The sequence below is a fragment of the Pinus tabuliformis genome, chromosome 5_1, assembly GCF_031772625.1.
Source record: "Pinus tabuliformis cultivar Carrire ecotype Pingquan chromosome 5_1, CPIR1, whole genome shotgun sequence".
Classification (NCBI taxonomy): Eukaryota; Viridiplantae; Streptophyta; class Pinopsida; order Pinales; family Pinaceae; genus Pinus; species Pinus tabuliformis.
In genome coordinates, this window is record NC_142305.1 from 818981516 (window position 1) to 818988081 (window position 6566).

The window sequence follows — 6566 nt, forward strand, 5'->3', positions numbered from 1 at the left end:
TGATGATTAATTGCGGCAAGGTTCACATCTTCGTGCTCCCGTTCCCGCCAAATGAGAATTGTGTATATCCTACATTGAAAGAAAAAGCAGATTAGAACATTTTAATTCAAAGTTTTTGGGCGGAAATTGAAAAAATTGAAGTTGTAAAACCTATGTCGCGGGGTCCGCACTCTCCAGTTAGGGACAGTGCGTAGGTCTGCACTCTGCCCAAGCAGTGGGTGCGGGTCCCTGGCTCTTTCCTCTGTAGGAAAAATTTGGGGTCCGCAAGTTTCGCATGTTGCGCCTGCGGACCCCCGCGAGCGGTCTTTTAAACTAAATTTTTCCTAAAAATCAAAATAGAAGCCTAAAAACAAAATTCAAATGGTTGAAATGAAAGATTAAAGTGATTTGGATTACCTGGAGGTGACGGTTTTTGATTCCAATGGACGGATTCTCTACAATCTTCACAGGAAGTTTCTTACCCAAAAGCTCTCTTCTCTCACTCTGAAGTCAAACAATAAAAATGATTTTACAAAAGCCCTTTTTATAAGCTTTTTTGAATAAATGAATTTTTAATTTGTTTATTTTTCACTTTAAAAAGGTAACTTTTTGATGCATTTTTATTTATTTTAAACAGGTATGAGTAATGTTTGAGTTTTTGTGCAGAATATTGGATTTTTCAGGCGAAATTGATCATTTTTAACAAAAACATTTGAGTCCTCTTTAAGCTCTTTTCTGACTCGTAAAATATGAAAAGATTGCTGAGTTTTTCTTTTTAAGCTCGTTAAAACAAAATTAAAAGGATGGTCAACTTACAGCTCTTTTCTGACCGTATAAACATGAAAAGATTGTCGGGCTTTTGTCGTTTCAAGTTCGATATTGGCTATAAAACGACGTGCCTTTGATCGCTTTTTTACTTTTTTGGATCAAGACCACTAATTATGAAAAGTACTCCTTGATCATAATGGTCAAGCGGTTCTCTCAAGTATTATTTTATACTTTTTCGGGCTTGGGAGACACAAATTTATAAAAAAGGACAACCATGGAGTTTTCTTAAGTTTTTCTTCTGACTCCCTAAAATTGAAAAACAACGAGTTTTTCCTATATTGGACTCGTTAAAATTTAACAGTAAAGGACCTGTTCAATTACAAATAGGAAAGGACCACTCCTTCTTAGGGTTCGAATTTTAAACTAAGTTTGACTCATTCGAAGGATGAGCTTATAACCAAGCAAATGTTATCCTCCTCAAGCTTGTCAAAAATAAAGAGGTACTTGCCAGAAATGGTGGGGGAAAAGAGAGAAAAATGAACCTGTTTGTTATACTTTGTGTCTTAGAAAAGCATTTAACCACTCTTGAACATGACACTTTTTGTTCACCTGGGTTGGGAAATCCTTTGCCTAATAATTAATCAAACCATATTGAAAGTCTTCAGCTGGTTTCTAGGTATTAGCTTTGGGTCAATTGTCACCAAAACATCTGCAGTGTCGTTATGTATTCAAGAGGTAAATTCAAATAAACCATTCATCTGCAAAATATCTGTCATCCATCTTGACCATCCCTGAGTCATTCCTTGCAACTATATTTCTTCAAACTTGATCTATGATTTCGTGTTGTGGGCTTGCCTACGACGGATCGCTTTCTATCGACTTCAGCTCATTATCTAGAAAGATTGTTAGGGTCCCACCCTAACCCCCTTATTTATGTCATGGGATCACGTCATAGTCAAGAGTCAATAAAGCCCATATTAATATTTGTAAGTGGTTAACCCGCAATTAATGACGGGACCACAGTTAGTTGCAAATGGGCGGTAGTATTAGATAGATGGTAAATGGGCGGTAGTATTAGATAGATGGTATTAATAAAACCCACGGTATTGGCCCGTGGTATTGCATGTATGAGTCATATATAAAGGATAGAGACTCCCTGTGAGGAGTATCGTATCTTGTTTTGTAATCGAGCTCTGCTCTATGGGAGGTTGCCTCCTCGAAGAGGCCTGTGAACATTTCTCTCTAAGTAATAAAATCATTGCTATTCTGTGTTCTGGGTATATTTTCTTCGCATATTCTGTGTTCTAGGTATCTTTTCTTCGCATATTCTATGTTTGGGTATTACTTTGCAGGTTAAGAGCATAACAAGTGGTATCAGAGCACTTTCCAGGGCTCGGTGGGATCTCCAAATTTTAGCAAAAAAAAATTTTGGCTAGAGACGTGTTCCGGCGTCTTTAAACCACGGGATCTGTCGTTAAGCGCATAAACCTGCGGATTTGGGGAGGCATGCACGCAGGAAATACAAGAGGTGGTCACGTCTGTTGGACTCCCTTGTAACCCCTGTGGGTACCCCTTCGAGTAGTAGCACATTAGACAGAACCGCGCACGGACTGTCTTCCACGTACCCTCTGGGTATATAGGAAGCCCTAGCTCCCTTGAAACCTCGCCATAGATAAACCTTCGGCCGTCTTGTGGCTACAGTACACCGAGAACAGCACTCGGAGAGATTACTCGCCCGTACGATAGGGTAGTCGGGTTGTACGGCTAAGGGTACGGTCGATCCTCCTTAGTTAGAGCCCTGAAACATTGGGCCGAGTACTACTGTCAGACCCTTATGTATATTGCGATCTGTAGCACCTGACACTCCTCAAGACCATAGTTCCCTTTCTATCAGGGGATCACACATCATCTATTCTAGATCAGCAAGTGCAGCAGCAGCCGACATCAGTCCCGCAGCTCCATCAGATCAGCAGCAGCAGTTGTTCCACCATTCAGATCTCTCAGATCCACCAGATCGGAGTAGTTGTGAAGGGTTCCTGTCCCTGGATATAATTTTTGCAGGACTTTTGGCGGCATTGACATCTTGAGGAATTGGCGACTGCAGTATTGATCAGGAAGGAGTAAAACTCCGTTAGGAGTTTTCCAAAAAAAAAAAAGAGTCTGAGATCTTCTGGGGCGCTTATTGGTGACCTAGCCCATCAGAATCAGGACGACGAGCTGAGCAAGGTGGTACCATTCAATTTCTTAGTAAAAAAATTTTAGGCGGTCCCAATTTTTCATCAGGTTGGTGTATGGTAGAAACTCGCGCTCAAGCGATGGCCAATGAAAGGATAGACAAAATTGAAGACCATGTGAACTCCCTCCAAACTGCAGTGAAGGATATCCAACTTGAGCTTAAAGGAATAAGTCTCCAGATACATGATGCACTCTTGAAGGGCAAGGAGCCAGCCCACGAGGAGACGTATAATGGCCATGAATACCATGAGGGTGAGTCTAGCCACTCTCATCACGTCTGGCAAACCCATCCACCACGCAGTCAGCGACCTCCCAAGTTGGATATGCATAAATTTGACGGTTCTCACACGTCCGCATGGCTAGCACAAATGGAGTAGTATTTCCAATTGAATCATATCATAGATGAGGGGACTAAGCTTATGGTGGGCACCATGTACTTGGACAATGAACGATGGCAATGGAAGGAATGGCATCAGTGTTGCAATGGACATTTTCAGACTTGGGCCCAATTTGCCAAAGCTCTTCGAAATCGCTTTGAACAGGAAGACTCTTTTTTGGGGCGTCTCACTAAGCTCCGACAGATGGGTACAGTGGAGGAATATATTACTGCTTTTGAAGCCTTAGCCTTCCGCACTAAGGGTCTCACAGATGAGTTCTACATGGAATGCTTTATCAGCGGTCTTAAAGAAGCCATCAAAGCTCAGGTTCTACTCCACCACCCTCCCACATGGACAGAGGCTTGCCAGGTAGCTCATAAGGTGGAACGTGCATTAACAGCCCAATCCAGCCGCCCCAACTTCCCCGCTAAAGGTCGTCCCTCATAGGCTCCCAACACGACTCAGACACTTAAGATTCAAAAGGTGTCACCTGCGGAAATGGCCGAAAGAAGGAAGCAAGGACTATGTTACTACTGTGATGAAAAATATTCCCCGGGTCATAAATGCAAAGAGCCCAAGTTTTTTCAAATAGATGCCACTGACTATAGCTCCACCGAGGAAGATCCACCACTTGAGGAACCGGAGGCAATCGAAGAAGATAACCAAAAGGAGATTGTATCTGATGAACCAATTATTTCGCTAAATGCATTGGCAGGAATTTCTTCCCCTCAAACTCTCAAAATCAGGGGTTTTCTTAAACATCACCCAGTAGTAGTCTTGATTGATAGTGGAAGTACCCATAATTTCATCCATCAAAAGATCGCTGAAGCAGCACATTGTTTCGTCCGGGCAGTTTCTAACTTCCAAGTCCAGATTGTAGATGGGGGCACAATGAAATGTGAAGGTCGCTGTGAAAATGTCAAACTTCAAATGGGGGATTATCAATTGAAAACCCACATGTTTGCAATACACATGGGGGGTTGTGACATTGTCCTAGGCGCGGAATGGCTCCGCACTCTTGGGCCAATCACAATGGATTTCCAGGAGTTATATATGAGTTTTAAGCAGAACAACTCCACACATACCCTCCGTGGACTACAGGCAGGAGCCCCCTCTATCATCAGCTCGCATAGGATGGAAAAATTGTTAAAAAAGGGCCATCATGGAGTGATAGCTCAATTTAATGCCATCCAGGTAGTCGACACCATGTCTCTGCCAATTCATCCTGAGATGCAACAGATTTTAAATAAACATCGGACGGTCTTTGACAAGCCTCATGAGCTTCCACCCTCGCGAGGGGAACATGATCATAGCATCACATTGGTTCCAGGGGCCCAACCCCCAAATGTGTGGCCATACAGATATCCGTTCACCCAAAAGAATGAAATAGAAAAAATCATCAAGGAATTGTTGGAAGCAGGTGTCATTCGTCCCAGCATTAGTCCTTATTCATCCCCAGTGGTCATGGTCCTCAAGAAAGATGGGGAGTAGCGGATGTGTCCCGACTTCAGGGCCCTCAATAAGTTGACAGTCAAAGATAAATTTCCCATCCCGGTGGTTGACGATTTGCTGGACGAACTCAATGGGGCTCAATTCTTCACTAAGTTGGATCTTCGCTCAGGCTACCACCAAATTCGCATGAAGGAAGTCGACATTCCGAAGACGGCTTTCAGAACTCATGAAGGCCATTATGAGTTCTTGGTCATGCCATTTGGTCTCTGTAATGCCCCCTCTACTTTTCAGAGCCTTATGAATCACCTCCTCAAACCATATCTCAGAAAATTTGTCCTTGTCTTCTTCGATGACTTCCTCATCTATAGTGGCACTTGGGCGGCACATCTTCAGCATGTAGATCTGCTCTTGCAACTGCTCCGCACGCATAAATTATTTGTCAAGATGTCTAAGTGTTCGTTTGGCATGGAAGAAGTTGAGTATTCGGGCCACATTGTGGGGCGTGAAGGTGTCAAGGTGGACCCCAAAAAGATCCAGGCAATGCAAGAATGGCCTCAACCTAAGACCTTGAAAAGCTTGAGAGGATTTTTGGGTCTCACAGGCTATTATTGTAAATTTGTCCGCAACTATGGCCGCATAGCGAAGCCCCTAACTCAACTCCTAAAGAAAAATTCCTTCTTCTGGAATGAGGAAGCACAACAGGCATTTACCGCTCTCAAAACCTCCATGTGTTCCACTCCCGTCTTAGCACTACCGGACTTCACCAAATCCTTTGTCATTGAATGTGATGCTTCGGGAACAGGTATTGGAGCGGTCTTAATGCAGGAAGGGCGACCATTGGCCTTCACCAGCCAACAACTAAGTGGGAGGAATATGGGCCAATCTACCTACAAGAAGGAAATGATGGCCATCTTACATGCAGTCGAGACCTGGCGACCTTACTTGTTGGGGCGACGTTTCCAAATCCGCACAGATCATCACAGTCTTAAATATTTTTTGGAGCAACGCCTATCTTCCCCACAACAAAATAAATGGTTAGCCAAAATGTTGGGATATGATTATGAGATAATTTACAAGAAAGGGAAAGACAACAGTGTAGCAGATGCATTGTCGCGCCAATTTGAGGAGGAAAGTACTCTGCTCGCAATTTCCCTCCCCATTCCAGACTGGATTGAAGAGGCTCGCAGGGAATGGTTTTCACATCCCGGGCTCTCCCAACTCATTTCTCAATTGCAGGTAGATCCTAATTCCAGCAAGGGCTACTCGTGGCAGAACGATATTCTTCACTACAAGGACAGAGTCGTAATATCACCAACATCCACCCTCAAAAGTCGCATTTTGGCAGAATTGCACTCATCTCCCATTACAGGACATTCGGGCTTTCAGAAGACGTATGCTCGCACCAGAAGATCATTTTTTTGGACCGGCATGAAACAAGACATCCTTACTTTCGTAGCAGAATGTGACGTTTGTCAACGCCACAAAGGGGAAACCGTCAACACACCCGGCACATTACAACCATTGCCCATTCCGGCGTCAATTTGGACGGAGGTCTCCATGGATTTCATTACAGGTCTTCCAAAATCTGGGAACAAGTCAGTCATCATGGTGGTTGTGGACCGACTGTCGAAGTATGCTCATTTCTACGCCCTACCCCAACCGTTTACACCAACTTTGGTTGCTCAAACTTTCATGGATCAGATCTTCAAATTGCATGGCATGCCCACTTCTATTGTGTCCGACCGCGACCCGATC